Source organism: Macrobrachium rosenbergii, chromosome 1 (genome assembly GCF_040412425.1).
Source record: "Macrobrachium rosenbergii isolate ZJJX-2024 chromosome 1, ASM4041242v1, whole genome shotgun sequence".
Classification (NCBI taxonomy): domain Eukaryota; kingdom Metazoa; phylum Arthropoda; class Malacostraca; order Decapoda; family Palaemonidae; genus Macrobrachium; species Macrobrachium rosenbergii.
In genome coordinates, this window is record NC_089741.1 from 38,818,538 (window position 1) to 38,836,037 (window position 17,500).

The 17,500-nt window shown below is 37.5% G+C and overlaps 1 protein-coding gene across 20 annotated transcripts in view; it reads right to left on the minus strand.

Annotated features, from left to right (window-relative positions):
• The window catches only part of LOC136852988 (uncharacterized), a 229,540-nt gene that overhangs the window by 175,541 nt on the left and 36,499 nt on the right, over positions 1 to 17,500 (minus strand). For 19 of the 20 annotated variants that reach the window (XM_067129715.1, XM_067129541.1, XM_067129348.1 and 16 more), the window contains exon 1: positions 1 to 252. This exon is cut by the window's left edge and continues 446 nt beyond it. The exons of the other annotated variant lie outside the window; for it this stretch is intronic. The gene's annotated coding sequence lies outside the window, so the exon portion shown is untranslated. Of the gene's footprint in view, positions 253 to 17,500 lie in introns of those variants that run through there. 20 annotated transcript variants of the gene reach the window in all.

Consider the following 17,500-nt stretch of genomic DNA (forward strand, 5'->3'; position numbering starts at 1 on the left):
AGGTAATTGCTACAACGTCCTGGGAAAAAGTAAAGGAGTCGGTCGTTCTCTGCCTTCAGATTGCAAAGAATAGTCTTGTTGTTTCTTTTCCTGTGGCCGGAGGAAAGGAAATTCTCCATGTATGTATCAGAAGGCAAATGATTTATCTCGCTACAAAGCTAAACGAGGGCTGATTTTCTCCTATTGTCAAAAGGTTATATATTTTGTTAACACTGTCTCGTCTTCTGCGATTTAAAAAAAAAAAAAAAAAAACTTTGAATACTATAGAACAGTCAGAATATAGTGTTTTTCTTTCTGGTTATCAGCTAAGTCTTCCTTTTTTTTCGTGGGTCTTAGAAAAGCAGTTTTTTTTTTTTTTTGAAGCAACAGAAAACAAAAGCCCCTTTTTAACAAGTTCGTTTAAACTGCGAACCACACTTCAGATTATCCCGCACTGACAAAATCCCAAGCGAAAACTTTTTTTTTTTTTTAAGCATCAATTTAGCAGCAACGAAGGTCGGAACGCGCGCGCCCTTGACCAATCGTCCGTCGAAGGCTAAGCAAGAGGGGTCCTCTGCAAGATCTCGTAAAACACATCTGAATAAACAGTCAGTCTTCGAGGTCCTTCTTCGCCGTCACATCCTTGGCGATAATCTTCCTCTTCGACAAAGAAAACAAACGCGTTGACCTCACGGACAAACCACGAAAGGATGTTCGTCCATAGGCCTTTCAAGGGTCATATCCTGCTGACGGCAGAGAGGCCAGTCCTGAAATGTGGCGAATTCCGAACTGTCACAACACCAAGAAATCGTGAAACAGCAATGCGCACGCGCGATTCGACGCTGTCGGGGCCGAATGCAGGTCCCAAATGGACAACGAGAGCTTCCCTCTTTATCTTTCTCTCTCTGTCTCTGTCCCTGCGTGTCCCACCAAGCAGATGACCTCAGGTGGGCCTTCTGGCACAGACTGAGGACAATCGTACGATGGTGGCTGAATGTCGGGCACCTGCAGGCCCTCCCACGCCTCGACTGACGGGCATTAATCACTTCTTTCCTGTGCCCTGCAGCTTCATCGCGTCTGTTATGTAAGAGCGAAATTTACACGGCGAGGCCACGCACGCACGCAAGCACGCACGCAAGCACTCACACACACACACACACACAGAACACATGCACGTGTAAATGTACGGAACAATGTCATCATATATATGAGCACAGAAGATAAATTTTCGGAAACTTTTGTTTAAAAACCGATGCATCTAATATCCCCTATTCGGTACAGAAACACCCTCCGTCACCAGAGCACCAGAAAGAATGACCTCACCTGACCCTTCAAGCGACCGTGAACTCTCACGACCTGGAGGGGGGGGAAATGAAGGAACAATGCAGCCTTCTACGAATCGTGAAACTCAGCGTTATCAACTGACTGATCTCCTGAAGTTCAGTGCCGTTGCACTGGTCACTGTCGCCCAGCTTGGCCGAACGCAGCAAAGAGCTACAACGGCCCAGCGCGATCTAGAGTAAGTACTTCCTGTTATTTCGTGATTAAAACAAACATACACACGCGCAACCTCTACCAATACACACATCCTGCATCTACCAACATCCTACCCCGAGGTGAACATTCGCACAAGGACAGATGCACCCGAAAAAGTAAGCCCCGTGTGAAATGTTCCAAAGGCAAATCTTAGTACAGATGCACCTAAAAAAATAGCCATTGTGGAATTATTCATGAAAAAATATATAATCCTAAAATATTCAGTCTACACGTGCAAGGACAGATGCACCCGGAAAATGGGCCCCTTGTGAAATATCCCAAAGGCAAACCTTAGTACAGATGCAGCCAAAGAAATAACCATTGTGGAGTTATTCAAATAATATATGAAAAAAGATATAATCCTATATTATTCAGTCTACAAGTGCAAGGACAGATGCACCCGAAAAATGGGCCCCTTGTGAAATATCCCAAACGCAATCTTAGTACAGATGCACCCAAAAATTAGCCATTGTGGAGTTATTCATGAAGAAAGATATAATACTAAATTATTCAGTCTACACGTGCAAGGACAGATGCACCCGAAAAATGGACCCCGTGTGAAATATCCCAAACGCAAATGCTAGTACAGATGCACCAGAAATATAGACGTTGTGGAAAGATTTCAATCATTTGTGTAAACAGATACAATCCTTATTATTAAATCTACAAGTGCAAGTACATATGCACCCGGAAAATGGGCCCCGTGTGAAATATCCCAAACGCAAATGCTAGCACAGATGCACATAAAAAATAGCAACTGCGGAATGATTTAAATAACATATGAAAACAGATAAATAATCCTAAATTATTCGAGTCGAGTTACAATCCTACATTATTCCTGTAGTTATAATCCTCATTTATTCAAGTAGAGTTATAATCCTAAATTATTCAAGCAGAGTTACAATCCTAAATTATTCAAGCAGAGTTATAATCCTAAATTATTCATGTAGAATTACAATCCTAAATTATTCATGTAGAGTGACAATCCTAAACTGTTCAAGCAGGTATAATCCTAAATCAATCTACTATTGCAAGGACAGACATGTACCTCTTCCAAAAAAAGGGGGGGGCCTTCCTCATGGCATATTCCATCGCGCATGCGCAAAATGGTCGACGACCGAATGCTATGTGAAATCACGCCTCCAAGCAGCTGAAACTGAATCAACAAGAAGCCCAGTTGCTTCAGTCGTCGAGACAGCGGAAATTCTAATGAGTCGTCATGTGCAACTTGACCAGACAATGCTACCCGGTTGCATAATGGGTGCGTCCACACTGACAGTAAGACATGTTGTCAACACGTGTCTTCAACTTATCACATACACGTCGCAAACATGTTGGATACATGCAGACGACTTGTTGGTAGTTCTTACAAGTGTTTCATGCGATTACCCCACGTCTGCCAAAGGTCCGTTCTCAACAGACGGTCGGCGATTGGTTTTCAACCTGTTGTCGACGTGTGGGCGAAAAATTGCTAACATGTGTTTATGATATATTAAAGTTAAGTATACCTTAGTTTAACCAGACCACTGAGCTGATTAACAGCTCTCCTAGGGCTGGCCCGAAGGGTTAGACTTATTTTACGTGGCTAAGAACCAAGTGGTTACCCTGGCAGCAGGACCTGCAGCTTATGTTGAATCGAACCACATTATACCGAGAAATGAATTTCTATCACCAGAAATAAATTCCTCTACAGTAATTCTTCACTGGCCGGCCGGAGAATCAAACGCGGGCCTAAGAGAGTGCTATCCGAGTACGATATCGACCCGTCCAATGAGGAACTTATGATATATTTATAACATGTTTTGCTGTAGTGTGGACTTACTCTAACACTCAGGTTTTGACATAATCGCTGATGATGACCTTTAAAAACCTTGGAAGATCACAGAGATATCTGTGATTCGGAAGCAATTGAAATGCAGGCTTCTGAAGATGCCTATTTTATGTAGAAGTGTTTCAGCCAATCGGAAGGAAGGTTAAAATACGGAAGAAAAAGTCACCTTCTTCCACAGACTGGAGAACGAGATACCTGAAAGCATTCAAGGAATTCCTGGCGATGTATTTGCGCCTGGTTACCCAGTGATCACAGACAAACTATTATCCAATTCGATTTTAAAAAGCTAGCATTCACCTTGGCGATCTGAAACCGCCCAGACTCGAGAATCATCAACGAACAGGTTATAAATGAGTTCTTCAAGATGCAATCAATGTCTTTTACCGTTATGATAAAAGAATAGGGACACTGACCTGGTCCCCTGTAGAACACCAGACAAAACCAAGGCTGGATTTTACACGGAACAAATTCGCCCCTACATGAACCTCACAAGCTGCATTTAATATACCTTACCGTTATGATAAAATGACACGGGCCCTGAACGGATACCCCTGCAGAACGCCGGGTAAAACCAAGGCTGGATTTTACATAAAACAAATTTCCTCATACATAAACATCACAGGCTGCATTTAATATCTCTCACCGTTATGAAAATATGATACGGGCCTGAATTGCCCCCATGTAGAACGCCAAATAAAACCAAAGCTGGCTCTTGCACAGAACAAATTTGCCCATAAAAGAATCTAACAAGCTGCAGTTAATATCTTTTCGTTATGATAAAATAACACGGGCCCTGAACTGACCCCTGCAAAACGCCACATAAAACCAAAGCTGGATTTTACATAGATCAAATTTGCCTATACACGAACCTCACAAGCAGCAATTAAAATCCCTTACCGTTATGATAAAAGAATAAGGGCCCTGAACTGACCCCTGTAGAACGCCACATAAAACCAAAACTGGATCTTACATAGAACAAATGTGCCCATACACGAACCTCACAAGCTGCAATTAAAATCCCATACCGTTATGATAAAAGAATAGGGGTCCCGAACTGAACCCCTGCAGAACACCAGATAATACCAGAGCTGGGTTTTACTTAGAACAAATCTGCAAATTTGCCCATATATGGACTATCCGATTTGATATAGAAAATGTGAGGCCAAGCTCCTAACAGCCCACAGCAATTAGGTAATGGGAAATGTGGGTCGAGATAAACGGCGTCCAACTGGCTGACCAATTCTCATACTCTGTTTGCAGTTGTGACTCAGTTGATCAGCTGACACGCAATTCTCCTGTGTATAAGGCGATGTTGTTAATTAGAATGAAATGTTGGCAAATAAAAGGAGTGTTTTTTAATAAGCTGGGAGCATTGTGTGTGCGTGTGTGTGTGTGTGTGTGTGTGTAAGAGAGAGAGAGAGTAGGTCTACCTGTATATAGCAATGTTGTTAAATAGAAAGAGATTTTCAATAAGCAGGGTGCTTAGTCTTAGAGAGAGAGAGAGAGAGAGAGAGACTACATATATCTGTCTATAGCTCCCAATCTTCAACAATTAGAGAGAGAGAGAGAGAGAAAGTAGGATGATGTTGACTGAAGACCCGAAAGCCGTGTGCCAAGTTTGCTGACGTAACGAACGAAATTCTGGGGCATGAATTCACCTGACTCCTCAGGGCATGGCCTCTCAATTATTCCAATGGGTTTCAGAATAAAGATGTCAGCGTTGTTTCCGATCCGCAAAAATCTGCCGATGGTCGGATGAATCTTGAGAGAGAGAGAGAGAGAGAGAGAGTCAGAGAGAATCTGAGAGATGTCGGATGAATCTTGAGAATATCTTATCTCTGGCTCTCGATCTCCAGAAAGTTTAAAGAGAGAGAGAGAGAGAGAGAGAGAGAGAGAGAGGAGGAGAGAGAGAGAAGGAGCTATCTATCTATCTATCTTCAACAAGTAGAGAGAGAGAGAGAATATCTGTCTATCTCTAGCTCTCAATCTCCAGCAAGTATAAAGAGAGAGAGAGAGAGAGAGAGAGAGAGAGAGAGAGAGAGAGAGAGAGAGAGAGAGACTACCTATCTGTCTACAGCTCCCAATCTTCAACAAGTAGAGAGAGAGAGAGAGAGACTATTTTTCTACCCATCTACAATGCCCAACCTCCAACAATTACAAAGCGAAGAGACACGACAGATAAACGACTCGAGATGCTTATTTATTAGACACAACACCGACTCCGATTCCCAATTCAGATCACACTCGCGTAATCACCAAAGCAGTACACTGCCATTCAAAGGATTTCATCATCCGGTTAAACAGCCTCATTTACGCTGTTACTGCTCCCTTTTTTTTCTTTTTTTTTTTTTTTTTACTCTGCACGGTGCCACGGGGTCACGTTTTCTGTGAGGTTATGGCATCGAGTTGCTGAACTTGGCACCGGGTAACTGATACCGGTGAAAAATAAATAAATATATATATATAAATAATTAAATTCAGGTCGGCCATTTTTGTGGCTTTCTGTGACGTCAGCCAGAGGAAATTGTGTGACGTATACTTCACGACAACGTAGGAATTCTTTAAATATCTACTGTACATTTTGCGACAATATAAATTTTTAGAAATTAAAAGAATATTAAATTTCTATATTTTGCGACTAAGTAGAGTTGATGTGTAAAGCGAATATTAGTTTACGTGAGGCAAAATTTGTTGGCAATAAGTCAGGTGACTCCAAATATTATGGGCGTTTAACACCACCTTGCGGTACGCCGAGTTTAGGGCATTATTAGGAGAAATCAAGAAATTAAGAGAAAGTGGAAGTAAGGAAGCTTTTGTGAATAATTTCACTTACGAAAATATTAAATAATTATTGCCAAACTCTTTAAATTACAATTAACTTATATTCTGACTACCCTAAATATTATCCCAGGGAAATCGAACACCCTTGAAGGTACAGTATATACATATATACATACATACTACAAACAAGTATAAACTCACACATATATATAATTATATATGTATGCGTATAACATATACATATATGTGAGGATGTGTATATATATATATATATATATATATATATATATATATATATATATATATATATATACACAACAAGGAACAACCTAAACACTTCACCCCTACTTGCCATCGATTTGCGTGAGTCAGAGAACTGGCATAAAGGACAGCTAATAGAGCAAAACAACAAACACCCACCCATCCGCCGACCATCATCGCCCGAGCGGATATGTCAAATTTCAATCAGCTGTGGCCGCCATTGAGGCCCTCTGCCAGTACACAGAGTGTGTACTATTCCTTTTTGGGCCTATGGTTTTTTAAATTTATTTTTAATTTTTCCAAGTTTTAACTGTAATTAGAGGTGGTATTAAGTCACTGAGGAGGTTGTTATAATAAAATAAGAACCTACTATTATTGTGGGACACTATTTCTCTAGGAGTTGCTGTCCAGATGTGGTCATCTTTCTGCGTCGCTGGAGCTTTTAGGAATGGGAATTGGAACTGAAATATACAATAAAGGCCAAAGGCCAAGCGTTGCAAGCTATGAGGTCATTCAGCGCTGAAACGGGACATTATTTCTCTTGAGTTGCTCTATAGATGTGGTAATGTTTTTGCGTCGCTGGAGTTTAATTGGAATATAAAATTGAGGCCAAAGGTCAAGCGTTGGGACCTATAAGGTCATTCAACGCTGAAACGGAAACTGAGAGTAAAAAAATTTTAACAAAGGAAAGCCTCGCAGTTGCACTATGTAATAATTGTTAAGAGAGGGTACAAAGTAAGATGGAAGAAAGAGAATATCAATGGAGGTATAGTAAAATGACTGAAAGGGGTTGCAGGTAGAGGCCGAAGGGAGGCTGCTAAGACCTTAAGTAATGCCTACAGTGCAATGGGTGAGGTGCACTGGTGGCACCAACCCCCTTACCGGGATTGGAGTTTTTTGCCATTACAAAATGGTTTAGGCCTCTGGGCTTATAATTTTTATTTGCAAATGAAGACATGATTGCTTAATATAATAACGAAAGTTTATTTGCATAGTGGTTAGTTAAAATCAGTCCCAAGAGAAAGAGAAGGTCTGCTCACTTCCCGCCAAATCCCCATGTGGTGACTTTGTCTACCTCATACTACGTCACTGGCAGGTGGTGCCGTAATGAGCAGGGTGCCTCTAAGATACGTCATCGCCTACGTAGTTACCCCAGGTGGGAGGCGACTCGGCCCAAGTGGGTAGACCTTGTCTCTCTTGCTTGGTTAAAATAACTCTGGAAGAGCTAAAATGAAGACATGGCCACATAATATAACCAAAGAGAGTTTATTTACATAGAAGATTAAATAACATTCGAACTATAGAAGATGATTATAGTAGCACTCGAAGAACTAAACTGAAGACGATCACATAACATAACGAAGAAATTTCATTTGCATAGATCATCATTCTAATAACATTCGAAGCAGTAAAAACAACACAAAAACAATCAAAACATGCGCCGAAGTTTCTTCGGCGCAGTCGAGTTTTCTGTACAGCGTATACTCAAGGCTACCGAAAATAGATCTATCTTTCTGTGGTCTCGGTATAATGCTGTATGAGCCGCGGCCCATGAAACTTTAACAACGGCACGGTGGTGGCCTGGCCTATATCGTTGCCAGAAGCACGATTATGGCTAACTTTAACCTCAAATAAAATTAAAAAACTACTGAGGCAAGGGGCTGTAATTTGGTATGTTTGATGATTTTTTGGAGGGTGGATGATCAACATACCAAATTGCAGCCCTCTAGCCTCAGTAGTTTTTAAGATCTTAGGGCGGACAGAAAAAAGCGCGGACGGACAGACAAAGCCAGCACACTAGTTTCTGGCAGAGCATGCGTAAATTCGCTGTCAGAACATGTGCAACTTCGCTGTCAGAACATGCGTAAATTCGCTGTTAGAACATGCGCAAATTCGTTGTCAGAACATGTGCAGTTCGCTGTCAGAAAATGTGCAAATTCGCTGTCAAAACTTGCGCAAATTCGCTATCAGAACATGCGCAAATTCGCTGTCTAAACATGTACAAATTCGCTGTCAAAACATGTGTAAATTCGCTGTCAGAACATGCGCAAAGTCGATGTCAGAACATGGGCAAATTTGCTATCAGAACGTCTAAATTAGCTGTCAGAACATGCGTAAATTCGCTGTCGGAACATGTGCAAATTCACTCTCAGAACATGCGCAAATTGGCTCTCAGAACATGCGCACATTCGATGTCAGAACATGCGTAAATTCGCTGTCAGAACATGTGCAAATTCGCTCTCAGAACATGCGCAAATTCGCTCTCAGCACACGCGCAAATTCACCGTCAAAACTTACGCAATTTCGTTTTCAGCACATGTGCAAATTCGCTTCCAGCACATGTGCAAAATCGCTCTCAGCACATGCGCAAATTCACCGTCAAAACTTATGCAAATTCGCTGTCAGGAGTTCAGAACGTGTGCAAATTCGCTGTCAGTCTCATTCTTGCAACATTCCTGTTTATAACCTGCTGAGGGCCACAACGACCTCTGCATTTAGATGGCATCGCAAATTTCTTGGTAAGAGACATTAAAATAGCCAAGGTCCTCAGGTACTGACTTAATCCTGGGATCGAGGTAACGTCAGCTTTAAGCACGGTCACGGGATGAGGGAAATTAAAATCTTGTGAAAAATAATAATAAAAAAAAAACAGTATGTCGTTTGATATCTCATTCTCTCAACTTCCGAATAACATACATATACCAAAAAGGGATTTGTGTGTCAAAAAATCTACAGTATATATATATATATATGTGGTGTGTGTGTATGTATATACATGTATGTTGTGTGTATGTATATACATGTATGTTGTGTGTATATATACTCGTATATATATATATATATATATATGTGTGTGTGTGTGTGTGTGTGTGTGTGTGTGTCAAGTCATCAGCGATTATGTAAACTAGGCACAAGTTGGATGCTGAACTCGACAGAATCCGCCAACCGTTCAATAATAAAGGGTGCAATGAACAGGATTGAAATTTACATAAAAAAATTTAATCTTTCCCAAAAGAATGAAATGGCAAGGAGGAGACCAGAGAAGGAGGAGGGGGAGAAAGAGGAGAAAGAGGAAGAGGAGGAAGAGGATAGGAAGACCACCATCTACTACAGGATGAACTACAGTACCCCCTACAAAAACAGGAAGCCCAAGCCACCCTAGGGTTACTCACGGGATGAGGTCATGCCACTAGTCTGTCGCCGAGGTTGGACGATAAAGGAATTCCCAATGGTATCTCGATTATATATATATATATATATATATATATATATATATATATATATATATATATATATATATATATATATATATACTATATATATATATTATATATATGTATAAGTAATTCTATATTGGCTCCCGCCTGTTTTTACCTTTTCAACTGGTTTTTGCCACACTTTTTAGGGCTTCTGATACTGGCGGTGTATCTGTTTGTTTGTCGGCCAAATGGAATGTCCCCCTCGCCGTATTTAGTACTGGCTTGGGTGCGGTTGGTACATACGTTAACAAGTTATTGCACTTGCCGGACGGGATATGAACCGTTCGAACACAGACGTAGCCGTGCTCTGTCTTGTGAAGATCGCGTATGGAAACCCCTTGTTGGACGGACTTCAGGGTTATTGCTATGTTAATTACACTCAGGCATAAGAATTAAGGTAAATTCATAATTAGCAACCAAAAATTATAGAAAAAGTTAAGTTAGAAGGCAGTCGCCTTATAGAACTACTATATAGTTCTACCTATCTATATATATATATATATATATATATATATATATATATATATATATACCTTTCTATGCTCCCACCATCATCTCCACACGAAGCAAACCAGATTTCCCGACCGAGCCAAATCCAGGCCCATCAACAAATCAGCTGGGATAACCCACAAACTGAGTTGTTTACCCTTTGCAGAATTTCATTCATAAAACAGGACGCGTCGTACACACACACACACACAAACACACACACAAGCAGCAGCTGCAAAGTCACTATTTAAGCGTTTGTAGCTGAATGATGACCACGACAATTTTGTTTCGTCTTGGGACTGACATAAAGGGGGAATCGCAACACACACGTGTTGCTTTTGGCGATGTCTCTTTGTCATCAACTGTTCCCAGACGTTTTGATGACTGTTTGGAGGCCGTCGGGGAAGGACGACTCCATGTCCTTATTGAGCTTTGCCTTGAAGGAAGGAAGGAAGGAATATAGCATTTAGTGATGGGACCGATGATGTCATTCAGCGCTGAAACGGAAATCGAGAGTAAAAAAGGCTTTCATTTTTAACAGGAGGAAAACCTGGCAGTTGCACTGTGAAGCTATTGATAGGAAAGGGTAGATATTTAGAAGGAGAGAATATGAACGGACGTACAGTAAAAGGAATGAAAGGCCTCTATGAAAAATAAACTCTGAAAGATAAAAAAAGGACTGGGATCTAATCCCGGGGGAAGTAATGGATACGCCCTTAAAAGAGGGAAGGTTATATATGCTTTTAACTAGGTTTGAACAGGCCTTCCTGAAATACAGCAGAGTAATAAGGATTGCTTAGGCCTCCAAAACAAACAAGTAAAAAATGAGCCTAGGAAACTTCAGCGCAATCGAGTTTTCCGTACAGCCGCTACAGCGTATAATCAAGACCACCGAAAATAGATCTCTCTTTCGGTGGTCTCCGTATAATGCTGTATGAGCCTCGGTCCATGGAACTTTAACCACGGCACGTTGGTGGCCTATCCCATATCGTTGCCAGAAGCACGATCAAGGCTAACTTGACAGCTTAAATACAATAAAAACTACTGAGGCTGAGGCTGCAATTTGGTATGTTTGATGACATGAGGTGGATGATCCAGCAGCCAATTTGCAGCCCCTGCCTCAGTAATTTAAGATCTGAAAGGCAGACAGAAAAAGATTGAAGAACAGACAAAGCCGGCACAATAGTTTCCTTTTACAGAAAACTAAAAATCACAAAAGTCCAAATGACAATGTGTGCGTGTGTGTGTGTGTCTTAATTTCGAAGGAATTGTGATAAATCCGCCTCTTGAATGAGGAGAGGTTATGGGAATTAATGGAAACGGTTACAAGGTTCTAAATGTTTTCGTTTCTATGTCAGAAAGTTAATCAACATCTAGTCTCGAACTATCTCAAACTCAAATTTTCTTACAGATATAAAATCAAGAACTGCAATCTGCTGTGTTCATACCTAATCTTTTTTTTACGTATAATAATAATAATAATAATAATAATAATAATAATAATAATAATAATAATAATAATAATAATAATAATAAATAAGCCCAGCACAGATACCCATCATCACGAAATAAACTTTAAATGTTTACATAATAATAATAATAATAATAATAATAATAATAATAATAATAATAATAATTTAAAAAATAAATAAGCCACCAGAGATACCCCACATCACGAGATAAACTTTAAATTACATAATAATAATAATAATAATAATAATAATAATAATAATAATAATAATAATAATAATAATAATAATAAATAACCCAGCAGAGATACCCTACATCAAGAAATCAACTCTAAATTAGAAAGTTTAAAACACAAAAATCCGTAAATGTAAAAGAAGAACCATAAGGTTGCATTAACAAATTTCTGTCGTAAAACTTCACAAATATCTAGCCTACAATACTGCTTAACCAACCAGGAGAGTCGCGCATACATGAGCCCGACTTAAGCCTACGCGTTTTACACTTCCAGATTCAAAGTCAGTGATAAATATTGATACACAACGAGTGCCGATTATTATTATTATTATATTATTATTATTATTATTATTAATTATTATTATTATTAATATTATTAATATTAATATTATTATTCAGAAAGATGAACTCTATTCATATGGAACAAGCCCTCTGGGACTTTGACGAAATTCAAGCTTCAAAGGTATTATTATTATTATTATTATTATTAATATTATTATTATTATTATTATTATCTTAAGACTTTAGTAAAACATGTGAATGGTCAAAATTGCATTCTTTCATATTTAGTATTATTATTATTGTGTGTAGTATTATTATTATTATTATTATTATTATTATTATTATTAAGATGGACTCTACTCATAAGGAACAAGCCCACCACACGGGCTATTGACTTGAAATTCAAGCTTCCAAAGAGTATCATTATTATTATTATTATTATTATTATTATTATTATTATTGTATTAAGATGGACCTATTCATATGGAACAATCCCACAACACGGGCTACTGACTTGAAATTCAAGCTGCCAAAGAATATTATTTTAATGTAAAACATTTTGTAAGTGGGAAATATTTTACATTAACATTTTATCAAACTATTCCAAAGTATTCGAAGTGAAATGCCACTTACGATGCAGATCTATTTATTATTTTATTAATCTATTTTTTTCTTCTTTAAAAAGCGACATCTCTTCTTTATGGATTTCCCTTTACCATCTCTTACTTCCTCCTGATAAACACCATAATATTCTTTGGAAGCTTGAACTTCAAGTCAATGGGCCCTTTGGTGGGATTGTTCCATATGAATAGGATTCATCTTCTGAATAATAATAATAATAATAATAATAATAATAATAATAATAATAATAATAATAATAATAATAATAATAATAATAATAATAATATTCTTTTTGAGGCTTGTTCCATGTGAATAGGATTCATCTTCTGAATAATAATAATAATAATAATAATAATAATAATAATAATAATAATAATAATAATAATAATAATAATATTCTTTTTGAGGGCTTGTTCCATGTGAATAGGATTCATCTTCTGAATAATAATAATAATAATAATAATAATAATAATAATAATAATAATAATAATAATAATAATAATAATAATAATATTCTTTTTGAGGGCTTGTTCCATGTGAATAGGATTCATCTTCTGAATAATAATAATAATAATAATAATAATAATAATAATAATAAATAATAATAATAATAATATTCGTTTTGAGGGCTTGTTCCATGTGAATAGGATTCATCTTCTAAATAATAATAATAATAATAATAATAATAATAATAATAATAATAATAATAATAATAATAATAATAATAATAATAATAATCTTTGGAAGCTTGAATTTCAAGTCAGTGGCCCCTGAGCGCTTGTTCCATATGAATAGGATTCATCTTCTGAATAATTGAATAATAATAATAATAATAATAATAATAATAATAATAATAATAATAATAATAATAATAAATACGCCAGACTATTAGTAAAATTCCATCGATGTCAATCATAAGGTAGAATTTATGCAGCCATGTAAATTGCTAATATGGAAATGTGAAGTACAAAACTAAGCAAAAGTATTAAAAATAGGAAAAAGAGCAGTTGGACCGCTGTCGACAACTCATTTTACAAAATTATGTACATACGTGCGTCCACATTAGCGTGGACAGAGCCACAATTAGCATAACCTGATTTGCAAATTTGAACAAAAGAGGCTGTCCATATTTCAACTACAAGAGAGAGAGAGAGAGAGAGAGAGAGAGAGAGAGAGAGAGAGAGAGAGAGAGAGAGAGAGAGTCAAGATGATAAAGCACATAATTTGAATACATACGGAGAATACATTAGGATAAAGCTGAATATATTTGTAAATAAAATCCGAGGGATAAATTGTGACGCAACTGAGTGCATTTATTTGTAAACAAAATATCAGGGATAATTTATGACGAAACTTATTATATATGTAAACAAAATATGAAGGATAAATTATGACGAAACTGAGTAAATGTGTAAACAAACAACAGGAAGGGATTTAGGCATAATGTAGTATACTATAACCACTAATAATAATAATAATAATAATAATAATAATAATAATAATAATAATAATAATAATAATAATAATAATAATAATAGGCCCACTTGCTGATATATAGCCTATACGGCATAATAATAATAATAATAATAATAATAATAATAATAATAATAATAATAATAATAATAATAAGCCCACTTGCTGATATAAATACGGCATAATAATAATAATAATAATAATAATAATAATAATAATAATAATAATAATAATAATAATCCCACTTGCAGATATAAATACGGCATAATAATAATAATAATAATAATAATAATAATAATAATAATAATAATAATAATAATAAACAACAACATAATAATAATAATAATAATAATAATAATAATAATAATAATAATAATAATAATAATAATAATAACAACAACTGCGTAATCATTTCTCAACCCCCCCCCAAAAAAAAGCCAAGCAGGACCGCCCAAACACCTCCTACCTTTGTGTCGTGATCACGTCTGCCATGAGACTGACACAGAACTGGGCGATGAGCACAGCGCAGGGCAAGCCTTTGTCAACTGGCATAGCAGGAGTCAATTCCAGGGTCGTATCACCTGCCCCAAAAGACTGGACCTGCCGTGGGTGACTTCGCCCACGAAAATCACGAGAGCCTATCTCGGCCCTATTGCTAATGGGTGGGGAGTGTGTGTGAATAATGGACGTATTTTAGTTGGTGGTGATGATGCTGATGATATGATATGATGAGGAGATGATGATGATGAATTTGGGTAAACCTGTTGATGATGATGGAATGGAATAGAGAATTTAGGCCAAACTACAAGCACTGGGACCTATGGGGTCATTCAGGCTGAAACGGAAATTGAGAGTAGAAGGCTTGAAAGGTGTAACAGGAGGAAAACCTCGCAGTTGCACTATGAAACAAGTGTTAGGAGAGGGTGGAAAGTAAGAAGGAAGAAAGAATATCAATGGAGGTACAATAAAAGGAGCGAAGCGGGTTGCAGCTAGGGTCCGAAGGAACGCGGCAAAGAACCTTAAGTAATGCCTACAGTGCACCGCATGAAATGCACTGACGACACCACCCCCTAAGGGGGATGATGATACGATGAAGCAGATGATGATGATGATGATGAATTTGAGCAAATCTGTTGAGGATGATGATGATGATATGATGAAGAAGGAGAAGAAGGTGAATTTGGATAAATCTGTTCTGGTCGTGTTATGTAATTCAATTGTAACCGTAATAAAATATCTCCGAGATATAAAATTACAGTAACGTAATATAAATAAGAAGAAGGTGAATTTAGTTAAATATTCATGTCATAAAATGTTGGGGAGTTCTTGTTAAGTTTAAGAAGTTTAATAACTGTCTTTTCAGAGATGCGTTTTATTACGTAATTCAGTAATGACCGTAATGTTATACCTCTCAGACATGAAATTACAGTACTGTAATGTAAATGGCAATTCATGTAATGATTTACGTATTTTACATATATACTATATATATATATATATATATATATATATATATATATATATATATATATATAGAGAGAGAGAGAGAGAGAGAGAGAGAGAGAGAGAGAGAGAGAGAGAGAGAGAGAGAGAGAGAGAGAGACTACCTCCCTCTAGTTGACCTAGGTGGGGTCAATCAAGATTAGGGAGTGGGCCGGGCAACCGAAGGGCTGCACCCTTATGCCACTAACCCCTCTAAAAATGAAAGGTTATTGACATATGTATATGTATGTATAATATATATGTATGTATGTATATATATACATACATATATATATATATATATACAGTATATCACACATGCTTATCTATGTTTACAAATCACCATTTTGACAATATACTGTTTATTACGAAGGCGTCTACGCAAAAAAAAACTTAAAATGCTAAAAAAAAACAGCATAAACAAGATGGCAGACTCCTCCAGGCGCATTACGAAACCAAAACACACATATATAATCTCATATCAAATGTATTAACACGACTGATGAATTTTCAGTGCCCCGCGAAGTTGGCCCACTTGAATATGCTCGTGAGACACAAACGCGTCACTGCTAATCGATTGGCTATGGACCAATCAGCCCCGAACTGGTTTTTTGGGGGGACAGAGTCTTAAGAGAAACAAGTAAAAAATGCGTCGAAGAAACTTCGGCTCAATCGAGTTTTCTGTACAGCCGCTACTGCGTATAATCAAGTCCACCGAAAATAGATCTGCCTTTCGGTGGTCGCGGTATAATGCTCAGCCGCGGCCCATGAAACTTTAACCACGGCCCGGTGGTGGCTTATCCCAAGGTCTAGACCTTGACCTATCCTATATCGTTCTCTGACACATGATTATGGCTAACTTCAACCTTAAATTAAATAAAAATTACCGAGGCTAGAGGGCTGCAATTTGGTATGTTTGATGGTTGGAGGGTGGATAATCAACATACCAATTTGCAGCCCACTAGCCTCAGTAGTTTCCAAGATCTGGGGGCGGACAGAAAAAGTACAGACAGAATAAAGTGCGGACAGAAAAAGTGCGGACAGTATAAAGTGCGGACGGACAGACAAAGCTGGCACAATAGTTTTCTTTTACAGAAAACTAAAAAGCCAATTTAGTGAAATACGTGGGAATTAGAAATAGAAAATAAAATTCAGGCCAAAGGCAAAGCGCTGGGACCGATGAGGCCATTCAGCGCTGGAAATAATGATGAAACAATTGTTAGAGAGGGTGGAAAGTAAGATGGAAGAGAGAGAATATGAACGGAGGTACAGCAATAGGAACGAAAGGGGTTGCAGCTAGGGGCCGAAGGGACGATGCAAAGAACCTTAAATGATGCCTACAAAGAATCTGGGCGTCAGTCGATGTTGGTGGGTCGTAACAAGGATGGGGAAACGAAGCTACATCTTAATAATAATAATAATAATAATAATAATAATAATAATAATAATAATAATACTGGGAACCAGACAATCTGCAAGAACTTATAATTACAAGACAAGGTGATGCAAAAACCAATTCGCGTAAATAATAATAATAATAATAATAATAATAATAATAATAATAATAATAATATTAACCGCAGAATCTGCAAGTATCTCTAAATACAAGACAAGATAATGCACAAACCTATTCCCCCAAATAATAATAATAATAATAATAATAACAACCGCGAAGCGGAGAATCTGTAAGTACTCATAAATACTTACAAAAACACAAATCAAAGTACTGCGCAAAAGTACAAGCGCAATGAAAACAAATGACTGTCGGACCACGAGTACTGCGCGGTGACTTCTCTTTACC